General features: G+C 39.7%; 1 long non-coding RNA gene across 1 annotated transcript in view; it reads right to left on the bottom strand.

Annotated features, from left to right (window-relative positions):
• Positions 1-3,673: 3,673 nt before the first annotated feature.
• LOC131552939 (uncharacterized) overlaps positions 3,674-21,604 on the bottom strand; it is a 43,656-nt gene continuing 25,725 nt past the window's right edge. Inside the window, exons 2-3 of the long non-coding RNA XR_009274083.1 lie at positions 4,510-4,546; positions 3,674-3,791 (exon numbers count right to left, since the gene is read on the bottom strand). This is a non-coding gene — a long non-coding RNA (uncharacterized LOC131552939). The remainder of the gene's footprint in view (positions 3,792-4,509; positions 4,547-21,604) is intronic.

Raw genomic sequence — 21,604 nt, 5'->3', positions numbered from 1 at the left:
TTGTGTTGTTAACACTGCAATAATATATTTGCTTTAACTGTTATACATCTGTAAACTGAAGAAAAAAAATGGTATACGCAAAGGTTCTTAATTGGCATCTATAGTTCAGTGAAGAAGCTTTAACATCCATGGAACCATTTCAGAGAAAGCAAAACTTTTAGTAACTGTTCACTGAAAGGTTCTTTGGTAAAACCAAAAACGGACGTTATATGGCAACACAGGTAACAAATATAGGTTATAAAAATTTTTTTTGCCTTACTTCTTGTCTTAATTATAACATCATTTATATTTAAACATATTTCAAATTCAGGTAACAAAACCATATCTTACAACATTGTACTAACTTTATTTTCACCCAAAATGTAACTTTACTTCAATGTGTTTACTCTAACACTGTGTTACGGGGCGTGTGGTTGTGGCGTAAACGAAATTAAACCTAAATAAAAGACGGGAGAATCAAACGGCTTCAACGCACTTTTCCATTTATTTAACTTAACATTAATAACGGACAAACACAAAGGGAGAACTGAGGATATTTAAAGGAGAGAGAACAAAAGAGCAAACAACGTAATCAAACTCAGGTGGGGACAATGACAGATAATTAACTAACAAGGAACGGAACTAAACCAAATAAGGACAACGGGGACTTCAGACGGGGCAGACACGTTACAGTACCTCCCCCTCCCAGTAGGCGCGTCCCGCACCGTAACAGTACAAGCGGGGAGGGGGGAGGGGGGGTGGGCGCCCTGGATGCCGGTGCAGGACTGGGATACTAAGGAGGCATTCAGGGCGGAACAGGAGACTCTTAGTGACCATGGCGGGTCGGGGGACTCCGAGGGCCATGGCGGGTCAGGAGGCTTGGAAGGCCAAGGCGGGTCGGGAGGCTTGAGGAGCCATGGCGGAGCAGGGAACCCGGGAGGCCAGGGCGGAGCAGAAAGCCCGGGCGACCATGGTGGATCCGGGAGCTTGGGCGCCCAAGACGGAGCAAGGTTCACAGGGGAATAGCCCCCCCCCAAAATTTTAAAGGTGAATTCAGGGTTTTTTTTGTATTTGTGCGGAACTATTGGGTTGCTCTGGCAGCGCGGGCTCTTGGGGGCGCTCTGGCAGCGCGGAGCCGGACGGAGCCAGCGGAGACTCTTGAGGGCGCTCTGGCAGCGCGGACACTTGGGGGCGCTCGGGCAGGGCGGACACTTGGGGCGCTGGCAGCGCGACACTTGGGGCGCTGGCAGCGCGGACACTTGGGGCGCCGGGCAGCTCGGCAGCGCGGACACTTGGGGCGCTGGCAGCGCGACTTGGGGCGCCAGGCAACGCGACACTTGGGGCGCTGGCAGCGCGGACACTTGGGGCGCTGGCAGCGCGACTCTTGGGGCGCTGGCAGCGCGACTTGGGGCGCTGGCAGCGCGGACTTGGGGCGCTGGCAGCGCGACTCTTGGGGCGCTGGCAGCGCGACTCTTGGGGCGCTGGCAGCGCGACTTGGGGCGCTGGCAGCGCGACACTTGGGGCGCCGGGCAGCGCGGACTCTTGGATGCGCTCGGGAAGCGTGGAGGTAGGGAGGTGCCTTCGTGGCACAGGCACTGGGAGGCGCGGACTCTTGGATGCGCTCTGGCAGCGCGGAACTAGGGAGGCGCCTTCGTGGCGCAGGCACAGGGGGGCGCTCTTGACACGCGGACTCTAGGATGCGCTCGGGAAGCGTGGAGGCAGGGAGGCGCCTTCGTGGCGCAGGCACTGGGGGGCACTCTTGGAGCGCGGAGCTGGACGGAACCAGCGGAGGCACAGGAGAGCTGGACAGGACCAGCGGAGGCACAGGAGAGCTGGACGGGACCAGCGGACTTGCCATACTTCTTGGCGGGCTTGCCATATTCCATGACGGCGGGCTTGCCGTGGCCGCGGACGGTGGCGGGAATTCGTGGGCCGCGGACAGCGGCGGGTGAGGAGGAGTCGGGGATGATGGCAGACGAGGGAGAGCCGCGCCTGACGAGTTGGTTCCGGCTCGGGCCCGGACGCTTCCCAGACACCGAAGAATGGCCTCTCTCAAACTTAAACCCGTGGTGTCTGGAAGGTCCACGGGACGGTGGAAAGTGGCCCCGAGCCGGAACATCTCGATGATGGTGGAGTCGGCGAGCTCACAAAACTCCCAGGTAAATTTATAAAAGGGGAGATCCAGGAGGGCTAGGGTGGCGACAGCATCCACAAACTCCATTTCTCTGTTCTATTCTGTTACGGGGCTTGTGGTTGTGGCGTAAACAAAATTAAACCTAAATAAAAGATGGGAGAATCAAACGGCTTCAACGCACTTTTCCATTTATTTAACTTAACATTAATAACGGACAAACACAAAGGGAGAACTGAGGATATTTAAAGGAGAGAGAACAAAAGAGCAAACAACGTAATCAAACTCAGGTGGGGACAATGACAGATAATTAACTAACAAGGAACGGAACTAAACCAAATAAGGACAACGGGGACTTCAGACGGGGCAGACACGTTACACAATGTTGAAATGGTCAAATAACATGTTGAATAGAATGTTGATTTCAGAACGTTTTCTCAACCATATGAGAACTTACGTATATCAAATATTAATAGTTATAAGAACATTCCATAAACATTAGAATGTTTTTTTTCCTAACATTTATTTAACGTTAAAAAATGTTAATAAAAGTTAACAGTTATACTGTAAGAACATTCCATAAACATTACTTTATGTATGTTTTTTTCCCCTAACATTTATGTAACTTTTAAAAAATGTTAATAAAAGCTGTGAGAATGTTCCTGTTAGCTGTGATCATCACTGCGAAAAAACAAAAACAAAACAAAAAAAAACTTTATTTTATTAATATTATTCATTTGTATTGCAGTTGTGTGTAAAAATGTTACTCATAAATTGACAGAAGATGACACAAATAATTACAAACAAATGGCAAATAGCACATACTGAAGACTGAAACAGTATTATCTTATAAAATGTCCTTCAGGAATATTTGCTTTATTTGCAACTTATATCATATATCACATATTATATTCATATGTACTGTATCTTCAGAATGCTGCATACTATATTAGCCTAATAATTAAAATTAGAATTAACATTCCTCTGTACTAAACTGAGACACTTAGATCAGTGTTTCCAACATTTTCTCTTACATAAGTATCATCACAGCCCCTTCAGTAAAGCTCAAGTACCCCTTCATCAACATTAATCCAAAATGTGCTCCTCTTAACTTAACTGCTCCTATATTACACTAAATAATTTCTGTTTTATTGGTTTCAAGCTGAAGAATGTAATATCTGCTTCCCTAGCGTCACCAAATGGTATTGGAAAAATAATCTAGCTGTGGTTAATAATGCGGTTGGCTCAACAATTCTTCAGTGTAGAGCTTGTTAGCGTATCGTACATGTGAGATTGAATATTTATGAGGCGTGCAACATTTATGCCCACTTCACTGTCATGAAACGGCATTTACAACACTGTTGGCAAAGTAGACATGTCAAAACGACGTCATCTTTTCATTGTACACCATACTCGCAGTCCAGAGATTTCTTCAAGTTTCATCATGCTTCCCATGTCTTATTGATTTCTTTAAGCTGTGAACATGGATTGACAACCCCATTCAAACATTTGATTTCAAGGAACCAGAACATCATAAAGACAACAGAGGGAGACCTCAAACATGGCCATGATCAGACTGTCTTGTGTAGTCATTGAACTCTGAAGGGTTGGAGGGCATCAGTATCTCTTAAGTCTGGCATGTTAGCGATATAATTGTAATTCGCTCAACTGGAGAAAGTGCCTGCAGAAAATGGTCAATAAAAAAATGGTTATGTATGAGTTAAGTCTCCTTTATATTTTCGCAGTGAGTCCAAGGATATTTTGATTATTTGGGCAAGTTCTGTGTGGACAATTAAGCCCAAAATCAACCTGGTCTCATAAAAATACGTACCTCTGTGCACATTTTGTGCGACACCGTTTTACGTACCTTGCTGCACGTTTCGCCGCAGTTTCAAATAGAAATGTCCACTGAGTGGAGCTAAAACACAGGGTAAATATGTGAACCCTGGAACATTTTTATTACATACATATTGGTACATATTGCTTTTTTTTTTATTACGTTGCTTAAGATACGTATTGCGGCGGTTCAGAATTCAAATATCAGGGGACTGTCGCTAAAAGTTAATGCTCTATCGTGTTGGAAATATGCCCTACACCAAATCCAGCCCTAAACCTACCCGATAGTGTTAACAAATGCAAAACTAATATAAAAATGTATTAGCTGATGCAACTGTGCCATTTGAACTTCCTTTTTCGCAGATTTTAACTGCTTTGTCGAACCGTAGTTACACGGGATTTGAACTGGTGCTTCTCGTCTCCTTGAGTCCTTCTCCGTACTCCGTGAGCTACCGAACAAACTTATCATTTATGAAAACCCATAGATATGAAGCTGGATGTGTGATGCTAACGTTCAAAAGCATCAGTTTCCCAAAATGAAAATTCTGTCATTAATTACTCACCCTCATGTCGTTCCAAACCCGCAAGACCTCCGTTCATCTGCGGAACACAAATTAAAATATTTGTGATGCATGCCGTGAGCTCTCTGACCCTCCCATAGACAGCAAGGACCCTTTGTTTCTAGACCTTGCTGGTAAGTAAGGACATCAGTAAAATAATCCATGTGACATCAGGGGTTCAACCGTAATTTTATGAAGCTACAAGAATACTTTTTGTATGCAAAGAAAACAAAAATAACGACTTTATTCAACAATTTGTCTCTTCCACGTCACCCTGGCACCATTTTGGAGAGTATCATTGAATGTAGACAACGTATGCTATTCTGTGTCAGCTGCATCACGCGGATACGTTGTCTACGTTGTTTGCGCTTTGATCTGAACGTAACAACAGCGTATCCGTGTGACGTGGCTGACACAGAATAGCATGTGTTGTTTACATTCAGTGGATACTCTCCAAAATGGCACCAGGACAAAAAGTCGTTATTTTTATTTCCTTTTGCGACACAAAAAGTATTCTTGTAGTTTCGTAAACTTTGAGGCTTTACAGACAATTATTTACAAAAATAGTCTTGAAACAGCAATGAACTGCTTGTATGTTAATTATAACTCCATTAGTTTCTGTAAATACATGTATTAAACACACATATGATACCTGTATGATTTGCTCTCAGTTGTTGTCTCTTTAGTAGTCACAAAACAATGCAGCGGCTTCTTCAAGATAAAGTGAGATGGTACTAAATTTTTAATTTTTAGTGATGAAAAGAATTAATAAAACTGTTCTCGTCCTCATTGCATTCACTGCACTCATTGTAGGTGGAGGACATAAACAAGCAAGCTGTTTCCGCCTGTCGCACATTGCCTCTGGCCATACTGTAGCTAATGAAGCCCTGATATTTTATATATGCCTTACAGTCGTAAAAAAGTCAAATTAACAGCATCCTGACTATAAAATGTGGTGAAATATATTAATAAGCATCGATTCTTGAAAAAGTCTAGTCTAAGTCTAGTCTACATAGGTTACTTACAAACAACATTCACAGAGATGAAGGAAACTGAAACATATTCTCACATCTATTTCATTATTTCAAACCTTATTATTAATGTTTCTTATTATTTAGAGCTCATAGGCAACTAGTGAATATGTAGTGAATATGTCAGACATCAATCAGGCCAAAAGGTTCATTTTAGATTAGATTATAGTTGGTCTTTATTATTAATGTTTCCACATTAAAGGGTAATCACACCATTAATGCAGGCAGATGCACTTAATATTCGATGTGTTGCTAGATTGAGAAATTTGTTTAATTAACCATTAAGGAAACACTCTTAAAACTAATGGACATCAGTGAGGCTATGCCCGTGCATTTTCTCAAAGCTGATCTTGAAGAGATTATGTTACCTTTCCTAAATCAATACAATATTTTTAAATAATAGTAAGTCATAAAACATTTAAACTTCTCTGACCTTGATTGTGCTATAAAATATTTAACATATCATCTCCATCACCCAAAAAAACACAATTATCTGACCTATAGTCAATGAATAAATAAATCAATAGCATTTGTAAAACCAACATTTGGATGATGATATTACGTTATTATTATTTTGTATGCTTTACACAGTAAGGTATTCAATAAGAGAGCTATTTGCCTATTGTGAGATGTTTGCTATGCATGACTTGTTTAGTAAATGAATAAACAGCAATGCACAGCGCTTTATAATTTCCCTCCCATAAGCCACCCACTGCAGGACAGTCACGACTGACATCAATAAGACGGGTTTGCTCAGGTTCTCTTTGAGAGTATTACATTTACATTAATGTTTATCCATTGTGCCTGTCTGTATCCCTCTAAATTTAATTCAAAGACCAAGAGATTTGTCAGGAATTCTAACTTATGTTTTATACATTATACATGCTCCCTTCAAGTAAGGCCATACATATATTACAGCCCTAATGCAGATCTAAATCAGTGATGACTCTGAAGAGGAATGTATTATACAGAGTCTTCTGAAAGTATTCACTCCCAAAGTGAGGATTTGGACCCTCGATGTTTTGAAGGAAGTGAATTGTCCTAAAACCCTGTGATCTGAAAACAGCATCTGTAATAAGCTATCGTATATTATTTTAGTCCTCCCCTATTGTTTAACATTAAAAGACAGAGCCAGATCCAGAAATAGGTGTTCAAGAGCACATGCAATAAATACACCCATTTCAGGTTATTTATCACCCCTTATATATGTATATACTGTCATTAATGTAAAATACTAAGCCAACTATTCTATATTAAATTTCTATTTTTGAAAATGTGGTTAAAAATGTAACAATCCCAGTAAGAGAGATTTATCTTAAAGGTAAATTTATTCTATGACTTACATACATGCATTTGAATATTTACGTATTTAATTGCCCATATTTTAATTGATGATATGTCATAGAAGCAAGTAGCAACACTATGAATGCATTTCACCCAGTCAGCTTATATATATAAAACGTACATCCAATTCAGAGAATTTGGGGATAGTAAATGTGAATTGCAATGAGTAATGTAAATAAATAAATAAATAATACTATTAACAACATGCCACTTGGGGTCTTTTGTGCCAATATATTTCCCCAATGGTCAAAAAATATAATTTTTACTCTACAAATTTAAAAACATTAATGTGTCCACAAATGTCTCATTGATGTTCAACCTATTTCGACTGAACTAAATCTCACAAATGTTGATATTCAGATGAAAATGCAAAAATAAAAATAGCATAGCCCTTTTTCAAAAATGTTGAAATGAGATTTTGTGCCATCTATGGTCAAGAGAGAGAAAAAAATGTGTCATCTCACTCTGTCTTTAACCTAAAAAATGTATATGTTGCTTTTAAAATTGTTATTTTAATAAATACACTTTTTGCCCATAGAATGATGTAGTTGTGGCATCTGCCAGCAGGGTCTAAGTGTTTAGAACAGTTCATTATCGGCTTTACACAGCTGTGACCTCGCCACAACCCTCTTGTGGATTAAACTAGAGTGACCATGCTGGGACCACAAATAGGAAAGACCTGAGGTTTTTATGCATTCCGTAAAACAGCATTTTAAAAGAGTAAAAGGCGTAAGCATTGGGTGCTGAAGTTGTAATAAAATGCAATGCAAATTCTCAGACCTGGTCTGGGTACACTTAAAACACAGTTGAACAAGGTTCATTCACTAATTTTCAGTCCTCTAGCAAACCTGCTTATCAGTGAATGATGGGGAAAAACCTTAACAGATCATTTATTTAGAAATCTTACCCAGATGGGACATGTGCAGTCATTTGCACTCATTGTACAGCAGAATTTAATTATCATCAAAGCTTGAAAAGTTTGAAAAAGTGTGAAAGCTCATTAAGTTCTCTAAAGATTGAGTTATGCACACAATTTAAGCTGCTGAAAGGGAAGGCATATCAAAGTCATGGTAAAATAAATAAATATAAAAAATATATATTTTAATAATTTATAATACATTGCAATCAAACAAACATACATTTCAGTTCTGTGCTAAATGAGAATGTAAATTCTGTGATTATGCTAAAGGTTAAAATTTTAGGACAAATGACTGAAGTTGTATTAATGAGTGAGCCATGGAGCAGAAAAGCTCTTAATATGAGTCATTAATTAATAGCTTAATTCCTCTGAGTACAGAAGTGATTTGAAGCTCATTTCATTGAAGATTATTTCAACTTTTGGAGAGAATTTGAACAGTTTTGGTGGAGGGGAAAAAAAAGTCTAAACTGGTTTAAATGTTGATCCTCTGCCTTAGGATGTGCATACATAAGATTTATCATTTTATGCCATATCAGCATCAAATTCTATGTTCACAGCAAACTCAAGAACGATAAGATTTAATTTAATAATAATAATACTTCAACAAATTATAGTCAATTATTATTATTATTTACGTCAATTAAAATAACAATAATATAGAGTCTTTCAAATTGATATTTGATTTTTAAAAATTGAATATTTTCCCAGGAAAAACCTTTTTAAATGTCTATTAATGTACTTTTATGTGTAAAAAATATTTCCACTCTAATATATATATATATATGTTTAAGGTCAAGGAAGACTTACAAAAATCACATAAAGGCAATTCTTCTTTCAATAAATATACGTGGTAAAGTCTTGTGCTTTACTTACATGCGAAACCATTGATTTTAATATGAGCACACATCAGTGATATTTAAATTGATATCAGCAAACAATGCTGTTTTGCAGACAATAACTCCAATATGCTTCAAAACAGTTTCCAGCCATATCAAAGATTGTCACTGGTTATGTTTTCTTGTTGACTATAAAGGACATCATGCACTTGTGAAAACATGCACTGACTTTGAAACAAATGGCAAAACGACAGATGACAGGTGACTAAAGGAATAAAATCTTTGAGATTACAACCTTATTTGTCATGATATTATTTTGGAATATTTGCCATTGGAGTAGCTTTAAATACATATTCAAACGTTTATTTATAGCATATTAAAAATACAAGCAAACAAGTAAAAAGAAAAAGATGCTGCCAAATCAATTTCCTCATTATACAAAAAGAAGTAAAGATACACTGAAAATCTCAATGTAGGTAATTTAATTTTTTTGTGCTTGCTTTGTGTTGACCAACAGAATCTGGCATCATGGCAGCCCATTGGTTATGACCTTGCCATCAGGATGCCTAAGGCAATAAAGTGCATGAGACAAGTAGTAAAAATCATCTCATGTTTGGTTGGTAGCTTGGCAAGTCATCATGCTATCAAGGGCATAAAATGTCACACTGCGGTAATTCAGAAACGGACAAATAAGACTTTGATTATTGTAGTGGCCCGTGAGGAATGGGATTCATGCAGGAAACCCACAAAAGAAGCCAAACATAAATCATTTATAAAATCCCATCCCAAAAATGATTAAGTATATAATATAATATAATATAATATAATATAATATAATATAATATAATATAATATAATATAATATAATATAATATAATATAATATAATATAACATAATATAACATAATATAATAATAAATCCTAAAATGACTCTTTAGATACTGTGCATAATTGTGTTCAATCATTATACATTATATATGAAAATGACAATGACAATTCATGGTCACCTAACACCTACACAAGTTAATGTTCTATTAAGTGGACATAAAATCAATATTTTACAAATTAGCCTATCAATATGGTCAAGCCGTCGATGACCCAGGCACTTAACCTTTGCAAAGGTTAAATCTTTTCTTAATCAGCATGGCATGTCTTTAAGACAGAGTGGTATAGAAAGCCTATTAATTCTAGCAGAATGCGATGGAGTCATTTTGTGTAACAAAAGTGATGTGGACAGATGAGTGAGGGATGTGTTCAAAGACATGCTTGTAATGTCACAAAATATTCAAATATTTATTAGTCCATATATTCATATTTTACTGTACTTTAAATATGCAAATTAATGTGACAAAATAAAATAATGTTGCATTCTAATAAACCAAAATTGCAGTTGGACACTGCAAAGGTTTGGAATAATTAAGACTTTTTAAATCAAAGAAGTCATAAAAAGCATCATTAATAACTGAGCACCAATAATAATTGATGATAATTGAGCACCAAATCAACGTATCAGAATGTTTTCTGAAGGACTATGTGACACCAAAGACAGGTAATTCATGCAATCACTACACCGTTAAAAAAAAAAAAAAAAAAAAAAAAAAAGTCGAGTCAACTTAATTTTAAGGCAACCAGCTTCAGCAGATTTTTGAGTTCTCAACTTGTCGTTTTAAGTTTATACAACAAAAATTTGAGAATCTCCCACAAAAATAAGTTGAGCAAACTCAAAAATCTGCTGAAGCTGGTAAAAAAAGAATTTTTTGTTCGTTAACTGTTTTTTTTTTTTTACAGTGCAGAATAAATTAAATAAAAATAATTAATGTATTTTAAATAGTTACTAAAATTACATTAAAATTTTAGAGTAAATACTGTTAAAAAAAAAAAAAAGTTGAGCCAACTTATGTCACAGTTGCTTATGGGAGGAACGATGAGAATGCTTTCAAAATAACAATTCTTTAATCCAAACAGGGGTATCACAAGGCAGACGATAGACACCGGACAAACAAACAGGGAACTGAACACTATACACACACACACACACACACAGACAATTAGGGACCAAGACGAGACACACCTGGAATCAAATCAACAATGAGACTGGGAGACAGAAACTGGGTCACACGGAACACATGGGGCGCAAAACACAACAAAACAGTCCAGGGGCGTGACATTACTCCCCCTCCCGGAAGGTGCATCCTCGCATCATGGTGGGAACAATGGTGGAGGCTCAGGAGGAGGACGGACAACCCGGGAGGGGCCGGCAGACAGAGACCAGTGAGGTGACGTAGGAGGGAGGAGCCAGGGAGGAGACAGGAGGGACCCGGAGCCTGGCAGGACCCAGGCCACAGCCATGATGATGGCCCATGGTGGAGCCAACGGAGGGAGGAGCCATGGAGGAGGGATGGCCGAGGATCCGGGGAGCCAAGGTGGAGCCGAGTGCTCTGGCGATCGAGGCGAAGGCGGAGCTCCGGAGATCCGCGGCGGAGCCAGAGCGACTGAGGACCAAGGTGGAGCTGGTGGGAGGAAGGAGCCCAACTGAGCCGGTGGGATGGAGCGACGAGGTGCAGCCAGAGGAGCGGAGTCCTTAGGCGATGGCGGGTCGACGCCCGACCAAGGCGGAGCCGGAGGGACGAGGGAGCCCGGTGGAGCTGGAGGATCGACGGGTGACGGTGCAGGCGAGGGAGCTAGGAGCCGAGGTGGAGCCACTGGGTCAACGGGCCAAGGCGGACTCAGGGCCGAGGAGGCTGGAGGCGGAGGTGAGTGATACTCCAGCCCCGGCGATGCTGGAGGATGGCAGTCCCGTGGGGCTCGCACTGCATCAATGGTGGGCTGAGGGCGAGCAGAAGGGCTGCCAGACGACAGCGGTGGAGTAGACAGGAGCGGGTGGGAGGGTGGGCATTTTCGAGGAGCGGGCACTGGAGGGGTGGAGCTGGCTGACTTGGGGAACTCAGGAGACGGAGGGCTGGACGGGACCAGCGGGGACGACAGAGAGAGAAGAGGGGGCAGTTCGAAGTCCAGCTCAGGTTCCCATTCAATTAAATCCTCCATGTCCAGCAGTCCCAGATGGATAATCAGCTCACCCTCAGCCGCAGTGCAGGGGGCGGAACTCCACTCCGCGCTCACACCGTCAACGGCTGGCTCCCTCGTGGTGGGCACTGTTGCCGGCTCTCGCACCTGATCTGACGGGTTGGGCTCAACTTCCGGGACGATCTTCTGCTCAGTCGCTCGGCTTCACGCTGGCTCGCAGATCGTGGCGGGAATGGCGCTCCGTCATTGGTGGGCTCGGGCTGATGCTCCGCACCGCTGGGAGTTGGTGGGCTGGGCTCTGGGTCTGGAGTGGCTCTCCACGAAGGCGGCAAAATCCTCCCGAGGACCATCCTCGGATGACAGCGCTCTGCACGCGTGTTCAAGCTTGCGTTGTAGAATGCGCAGAGCGCATCGTCCGGTAGCAGGTGACGTTAGCTAAGCACAGGAACAGTCTTGTGTGGTCCTCGAGAGATCTGTCCCCCTGCTCCAGCAGGAGGAGGAGGAGGAATTCGGGCCGGACATGGGGATCCATGGGGCACAACAGAACCAAAAAAAAAAAAAAAAACACTGGGTAAAACACAGAAACAAAACAGAGGGTACAAACACTGAGGTTACTGTATTCGGTCCGGTGTTCTGTCACAGTTGCTTACGGGAGGAACGAGGAGACGTAGGAATGCTTTCAAAATAACAATTCTTTAATCCAAACAGGGGTATCACAAGGCAGCCAGGAACAGAGATGAACCACACCATAGACGATAGACACCGGACAAACAAACAGGGAACTGAACACTCTATATATACACACACAGACAATTAGGGAGTAAGACGAGACACACCTGGAATCAAATCAACAATCAGACTGGGAGACAGAAACTGGGTCACACGGAACACATGGGGAGCAAAACACAACAAAACAGTCCAGGGGCGTGACAACTTAAAATTTTAAGGCAACCAGCTTCAGCAGATTTTTGAGTTTGCTCAATTTATTTTTGTGGGAGATTTTCAAATTTGTGTTGTATAAACTTCAAACAACAAGCTGAGAAAACTCAAAAATCTGCTGAAGCTGGTTGCCTTAAAATTTTAGGTTGGCTCAAGTTTTTTTTTTTTAATGTATATGCAGCCTTGCTGAGTATAAGACAGTTTATTTAGACTCATTTAAAAATTATAATTATTTCAAACTTTTGACTGGAAATGGAAGTCAGTGGATGTACAGTATGCCAGGAGTGGGGATACATTTGCTTGCGTCTTATACTGTATATTTTACTGTACGATATATTCTATACTATAGCACATATCACAAAAAACACATTAAAAGTGGCATACAGCAGTGGTGCATAGTAACACTAATAAAAAAAAATAATAATAATAAATGTTTCTTCTGTTTTACATACATCCCTGCCACAAGCTTTCAAATAGGTGTGAGGAAAAGAGAAAAAAAAAGAGTGAGGACATGTCTCTCCCGTCCCTATACTGTAAATGATGTTTTCATTTCATCCGACCTGTTCAAACGGCAGATTAAGTTATGTTAAATCTTAACTTCTATAAAATGCATTTCATGTTTTGTTTTAGTAAACACTTATTTTCTTTCAAACATTATAATTACCATCACTCCGCAGAGGGACACAGTCGCTATATAATTGTAGAAAAAATGAAAACTATGTTGTGACTAGAAGAGCTGCACGCAGTTTTATCAGGCTTTGTATGAATTTTAATGGGAATACAATTGCTGCATTTACATGTTAACTGGCTTGCGAGGCCCTAGAGAGCTTAATCAGAAGCAAGGTACTCTAAAATACTTAAGACCCAACATTAGCATAGATGTTCCCTGTCCCCGCTTGACTGGCAAATCAAAGCTGGATTTTTCATGCAAACTTTTTTTTTTTTTTTTTTTGAGCATTTCATGTTTGTCAACACTTGACCTTTGGACAGGCATCTTAGCAATTAGCAGAACAGATTTGAAGATTCTTTCAAATATCAGCATTAATTAGACACATTTACATTAGTGGTCCAAAAATATCATGTTGTCAAAAGTTCATTCAACACCTCAGGTCTTTTCACACAAACAGCGTTTTATGCCCCTTGAATTCAGCAATTGATTAACTGGCAGACTAGAGGGGGTCTAAAGTCTGAGACTACTAGTGAAAATACTTCCATTAGATTTTTATAAATTAATTATTTTTCTTTGATAACAAATTACAATAGTATAACAATTTGAGTGAAAAGATGAACTGAAAAGAAAACAAGAGAATATTTTTTTGGTCCCACTTTATATTAGGTGGCCTTAACTAATATGTACTTACATTTAAATGAATCATTTGATACAATGCACTTATTGTAAAATACCTGTATGTAGTTACATCTGTAATTAATTTCTGTAATTACATTTATAATTACTCTGTTGACCCATCCCTTACACCTCAACCCACCCTTAAACCTACCCATACCACCAAACCTGTCCCTAACCTTACCCGTATCCCTCCTCAATAGCAGCAAAAGTGTTTTGTAATAAGTACATTGTACTTATTTTTTGATTTTTTGATGTAAGTACATAGTAGTTAAGACCACCTAATATAAAGTGGGACCATATTTTTTTTCTGTTTCCCCCATAAAATAAGTTATGCTTGTCTAAAATATATATATATATATATATATTAATGACACAAAAAAATAATCTACAATCTGCAAAGGAGTGGAAAATATTTGTTTCCGCTCTAAAAATTATATATAGTATAACAATTTGAGTGAAAAGATGAACTGAAAAGAAAACAAGAGAATATTTTTTTGGTCCCACTTTATATTAGGTGGCCTTGACTAATATGTACTTACATTTAAATGAATCATTTGATACAATGCACTTATTGTAAAATACCTGTATGTAGTTACATCTGTAATTAATTTCTGTAATTACATTTATAATTACTCTGTTGACCCATCCTTACACCTCAACCCACCCTTAAACCTACCCATACCACCAAACCTGTCCCTAACCTTACCCGTATCCCTCCTCAATAGCAGCAAAAGTGTTTTGTAATAAGTACATTGTACTTATTTTTTGATTTTTTGATGTAAGTACATAGTAGTTAAGACCACCTAATATAAAGTGGGACCATATTTTTTTTCTGTTTCCCCCATAAAATAAGTTATGCTTGTCTAATATATATATATATATATATATATTAATGACACAAAAAATAATCTACAATCTGCAAAGGAGTGGAAAATATTTGTTTCCGCTCTAAAAATTATATATAGTATAACAATTTGAGTGAAAAGATGAACTGAAAAGAAAACAAGAGAATATTTTTTTGGTCCCACTTTATATTAGGTGGCCTTAACTAATATGTACTTACATTTAAATGAATCATTTGATACAATGCACTTATTGTAAAATACCTGTATGTAGTTACATCTGTAATTAATTTCTGTAATTACATTTATAATTACTCTGTTGACCCATCCCTTACACCTCAACCCACCCTTAAACCTACCCATACCACCAAACCTGTCCCTAACCTTACCCGTATCCCTCCTCAATAGCAGCAAAAGTGTTTTGTAATAAGTACATTGTACTTATTTTTTGATTTTTTGATGTAAGTACATAGTAGTTAAGACCACCTAATATAAAGTGGGACCATATTTTTTTTCTGTTTCCCCCATAAAATAAGTTATGCTTGTCTAAAATATATATATATATATATATATTAATGACACAAAAAATAATCTACAATCTGCAAAGGAGTGGAAAATATTTGTTTCGCTCTAAAAATTATATAAGCCCCACACACACACACATTCACAAAATCCATATTTTTTTGTTTGTTTGTTCATTCATTCATTATTTCATAATTGTCTTAATTAATTAATACATTTTTATTCATGTATGTACTTTCTTCTGTCACTGGCTACAATTCTAACCTTGAAAACAGGATTAGTTAAAAAATAATGTTGATCACATTTTATTTTAAGGTCCAATTCTCACTATTAACAACCCATTAACTACAACTTTTGCATCAATATGCTCCTAATTTGCTGCTTACTAATAGTTTAGGTTTTGGTTAGGATTAGGAATATTAAGCACTAATCAACAGCCAATATGTTAATAATATACTAATAACAACTAGTTAATAGCGAGAATTGGTCCCTATACTGAAGTTTAACCATAATGTTTTGAGAATCATTCATACATGTGAAAATTGGATAAGAATTGAACAAATAGTTGTTATCTGGCTCAGAGTAAGAAAGGAATCATGTCTTTGTTGCAGTTTTTCTGGTGTTTATGGGATAACACAAGACTTCTTCACCTTACAGATGGTTGTCGAAAGCAAAAATGCTACAAAATACATGTATTATGTATCAAGTGTGTCATCTTAGAGCAAAACTGACTATTTTTGGAATCAGCACCCTAGGATGCGTAAGTATTGGATTTTATTCGGTGTAGTAATTACAACTAGCAAAAACCTACAGTTTTTGTTTTTTTTATTTTTTATTGAACTATTATAAAATCATATATTACATGGTTTTAATCTCAGAATTTTAGACCCCTCCGTACTGCATATCTGGTGTATTTCTTTCAATGATAGCACAGTGTGACTTTTGCGGGTAACTGTCAGGATAGGCTTTTCAGTGCGCTGTCACCTAGAGGGGGACATTACCTCAGAGCTGCCTGGTCTGGGCCACTGAGAGCCCACTAGGGAAGTGAGAGACAAATGCTAGTAAATAACCAGAATGACAGATCCAATCCTATATGTATTACCCAAATAGAGATGGATCGTTGCGGAGGCAAACCAAATATTAATAAATAGATGTGGTGCTTAGATGTGACGATAGCGGCAGCATTAAACCCATTTATCTTCCACTTTGCTTTTCGTCCTGGCAGTAATATTTCTCATCAGTCAGCAAGTCCAATGTCAACCGCGGCTCAGTCCGGCGCTAGAAGAATGTCAGGCTGATCTGAGCGAGTTCGGCCTCCCGTTGTCAATCAATGACAATCCTGAGCTAATGAACGTATAACAAGCTTTGGAAGTGGTGAGTAATTAAATCTTCTCTTCATGAAAAGATCCTCAAAATGGCTGTTGACGAACTGTGGCTTGTCTGGTGCACTCTGTCCAATATACAGCAGTACAAAGAAAAATGTACTTCAATATAAAGTTATGAACATGATCAAATAAGTAAAGTCCAAGCCTGGAAATACTACTGAGTAGGGTGCTTTAGAAACTGCAACATAAAGAATATAAATGTAATGTAACAAATGGAATCCAGAACTGACATCCATTAATTTTACATTATAAAATAGTAGGATCTCAAACAAAAAATGGTTGTGTAATCAGCATTTTAATTGAGTCTTAATGATTGCAATTAGCAGATAACAAAAGTAAAGAGTCAGCAGCACTTGATTGACACAGAAAACAAAGATTAAAGGATCTTGGTGCAGAAACATTGATCTACTTTAAGAACAAGTGCCTTTATATAATTTGCCTTTTTTTGAGACAGTTGCAGTTTACTTTAATAACATGGCCACATTTTATTTTAAGGTCCAATTTTCACTATTAACTATGACTTTTGCCTTAATAAACTCTTTAAAAGTTACCTCTTAGGTATTAGGTAGGATTAAGGGTGTTGAATATGGTCATGCAGAATAAGTGCTTTATAAGTACTAATAAACCGCCAATGTGCAAGTATTGTGCATGCTATAGTTAATAAAGAGACGTAGTCCCTAAACTAAAGTGTTACCAATAATATTAGTAATATGTGAATAAACTGCCAAAGGTTTGTTTGATAAGAGTCACACCTAATTTAGTTAAGCTGATTAAAAATAATAACAAAAATGAACTGAAATGAGAAATAGGACATGCATTATTGCGGAGTTTTGTATGTCAAATACTGAAAAGCATGAATAGTTTATCACCAAAGAATATATTTGTAAGTTATTCTTGTAACCCAGAAAATGTTTGTTTTATAGATACAGTACATATTTGATGAAACAGTGCCATCTGAGACCAAAGCAAAGCATCCTGTTTGAAATCAACAAACATGAGCATTGTTTGAGAAGTCTATGGCAGGCCTGTTTTTGTTTGAGTCCATTTGCCGTCGAACTAACAGTGACAGCCGGAGACGCAGAAGTGCCTGAATTCTCAAGAAATACAAACCAAACAAGTTTTATCCATATCGTTTCTAAGAAAAAAGTTTTCGCACAGCTCTAATATTAGTTACTACACAGTCTGGTAGTCTAGCATCTATCTCTGTCGAAATCCATTAAAAATACCATGTTGTCTGGTGAAATACATAAGAATCATGCAAGCTACTGTTCATTCATTTGGGGTCAGTAACATTTTTAAATGTTTTTGAAAGAAAGCTTCTCACAAAGCTTGCATTTATCTAATCAGAAATACAGTAAAAACAGCAGTATTGTGAAATATTATTACAATTTGTATATATATATATATATATATATATATATATATATATATATATATATATATATATATATACATATATATATATATATATATATATATATATATATATATATATAAACAAAGTACAGGTATTTACCGTCACAAAAAGAAAAAAAAAAGAAAGAAAAATGCAGAGCCAAACATCCTTAATCAAGGATGGCAGATTTCAAATTGTATACTTCCAGGGGGTCCCATGCTGGATTTCTCCAATGGGTAACTGAAGAGCCGCTCACGCTTGAAACAATGAAACAATGGATTTACTGACATCTGACAAACCTCGGAGAGTTGAAAAATTCAACATTGAATACAAAGAACAGTTTATGGTAATAAAGCGCTTGATTGATTTTTCTGTTTCCTATTTTCAATCTACACTTTCTGTTTATCGTAATTGTATCAAAACACATGTTCAGTTGTGAACAGACACTGTAAGTGAAAGTGAATGTGAAAGATCATTTCTTGCTTGTCAGAGTCCTGGCATGCCGGTTTCACACATCACTCTCAAAGAAGACTGTGATGGGATCGAGAGACAGGACTACTCGTTTAGTGCTGTCACTTTCTTTTTACCGCCGCTTCAGGAAAATGAGTGAAAACAAATAGATAAGCTCAGAAAGGAAGGGCACACCCAGTGTGATTTCACAATGCCAGTCAACGTAATGAGAAAAGGGAAGCCCTCTCTGTAGAGTCTCGAGATAAGGGCTGTGCCTATCACTGAGAGGACCTCACTCGCTCCCATCCTTCACCACAGAAGAAAAACAGCCAAGGACCTTCACAGGGGCCCGGAGAGGTCGTCACTGTCACATGTATATTAATGACCCCAAAAAAGCATGAGACAAAGTTACAACATGCCAAACTTGAGAGGACAAACTTCTTAAAGTCACCTTAACGCTTAAACTTCACTTATTTTTTAATGACTTTCTCATCATGTAATCCTCTTTGAAACAGTGAATGAAAGAATTGCTGCAATGTTACACTAAAGCAAACCCATTCCCTCTGGGATTCCGCTTAAAACCTGGCATAAGTTGCTGTACGTCCACATTAATTACCACTGCATGTTCTCAAAAATTTCATCCAAAAATTTCATAAAGCAAGAGGATGATTTGCAGAGCGAATCTATCTGATTTATGTAGTCTTTTTGTACAAGGATCACAGAATTAAAAGATATTGCACCCTGCCTGTGTAACGACGAGGCAAAGCACATTACGCTCTTCTATGTTTCATTAAATGCAATTGTAAATGTGAGAAGGATAAAAAAAGGTTGTCATTAAGTATCATATATTCAGTTAATATTTAAGTTACAAAAACCTGTTTTCTCTTAATAACAAGTTTAATAATTTTTTTCTTGTATTCAAATGTTCAAAAACAAATGTTTCAATATATAAAAAATGCATTAGGTAAAAAATGTTTCAAATATATTAAAGTGCAAAGGAACACATACTATAACTATAAAAGCAATAATACATAATTTTCCTTTCTGGATTGTTTTAGTACACATTAAAATGTACAATATATAAAGTAAACAAATGTTTCAAAAATATGAAATTGCGGTTATTCACAAACAGCATACATGTCACACTACGCTGCTGCAGGAAGAACGACAGAGTCACAAATTAACATTAACAGTCTGTAATCAAGGAAACACAGGGAATAATCCACAATAGGAGCTTGAGCAAACACATAATGTGTAGACCACAAGTAGACCAGGACCGGGGAAAAACACAGCAAGCAAGAAGAGCCAGGCAAGACCCAGGCCACAGCCATGATGTCGACCCATGGTGGAGCCGACCGAGGGAGGAGACATGGTGGAGGAAGGGCTGACGACTCCAGGGGGCCGACCAATGGCGGCGGAGTAGGTAATGGAGGAACCCGAGGCGGAGACGGAGAGCAGATGAGCCAAGGCGATGGGGAGGATTCAGAGGACCAAGGCAGAGCAGATGGTGCCAGCGACCGAGGCAGGGATCCAGAAGACTTCGGTGGAGCCGGAGCGACAGAGGACTGAGGAGGAGCCGAAGGGATGGAGGAGCCTGATGGAGTCGGAGGGACGAGGCGCAGCTGGAGGAGTGGAGTCCCAAGGTGCAGGATGGTCAACGACAGACCAAGTCGAAGCCAGAGGGACGAGGGAGCCCGGCATAGCCAGTGGACATATGGGCCACGGCAGAGAGGAGGGAGCTAGGAGCCATGGTGGAACCGACGCTTCGACGGGCCGAGGCGGAGTCCGGGGTTTTGAGGCTGGAGGCGGAGGCAAGGGATTCTCCAGCCAAGGCAACGATGGAGGATAGCAGAGGATAGCGAGCAGAGGGGCTGCCAGACGACAGCAGTGGAGGAGGCAGGAGCGGGCGGGTGGGCAGACATTTGTGAGCCTCCGGGCTTTCAGGGCTGTCCTTGGAGATAGAAGCCCTTTCTTGGCATGACTCAGGAACGGGAGTCCCCTCTGGGCTGGACTCAGGAACGGGAGCCCACTCTGGATTGGGCTCAGGAACGGAAGTAGCAGAGGGCTCCGACGAAGGAGGGAGGAGAGGGGGCAGGTCAGCAACCCAGTCTATAAGGTCTCCCTCCGCTTTCCATTCACCCAAATCCATATAGAACGCCCCCTCAACCTCCAACAGTCCCAGATCTGTTAACAGCTCACCCTCAGCCATGTTGCAGTGGGCGGAGCTCCTCTCCGCGATCTCACTTTCCTCGGCTCTCTCCCTCGTGGTGGGTGTGGCTGCCGGCTCTCGCACCTGGTCTGATGTATTCAGCGGCGGGCTCGGGCTCTATGTCATCGGTGAGCTCGGGCATAGGCTCCGCACAGCGGGGAGATGGTGGGCTGGGCTCTGGGTCAGAAATAGATCTGGCGAGATCATCCACAGGGCAGATGGTGAATGGCGATCCGTTTCTTGCCAGAGTTCACTCCACGAAGGCGGCGAAGTCCTCTCGAGGACCATCTTCAGACGACAGCACTATTCACGCGGTGTTCAGACTAGTGTCACAGAATGAGCCGAGCGCGTTGTCCGGGTAACTGGTGGTGTCTAACATCAGATACAGTCTTGTATGGTCCCCGAGAGATCTGTCCGCCTGTTACAGCAGGAGGAGGAGGTATTCGGGACGAAGGAGGGCATCCATGTGGGGGAACACAACGGAAACAAAAACTCTGTATAGAAAACAGAAAATCAAAACGGGGAAAACACACAAATAAACTGTTGTTGGTTGGGTCTTCTGTCACACTACGCTGCTGCAGGAAGAACGTCGGAGTCACAAAGTAACATTAACAGTCTTTATTCAAGGAAATAGGAGAAATCCACAATAGGAGCTTGAGCAAACACACATAGACCACAAGTAGACCTGACCAGGGAGAAACGCACAAACAGGAACTTAAATACAAGGGGTAATTAGGAAACACAGGTGCACAGAATGATAATCAAACTAAACAAGGACAGAAACATCACCAAATAAGGGAAACCAGAACAGAAGTAGGGGCAAAACAGGTCCATAATCCTGACAACACACAGT

This window comes from Onychostoma macrolepis, chromosome 14, assembly GCF_012432095.1.
Source record: "Onychostoma macrolepis isolate SWU-2019 chromosome 14, ASM1243209v1, whole genome shotgun sequence".
NCBI lineage: Eukaryota > Metazoa > Chordata > Actinopteri > Cypriniformes > Cyprinidae > Onychostoma > Onychostoma macrolepis.
The sequence above is the reverse complement of the archived record's forward strand: the minus strand, read 5'-3'. Positions and strand labels throughout refer to the sequence as shown.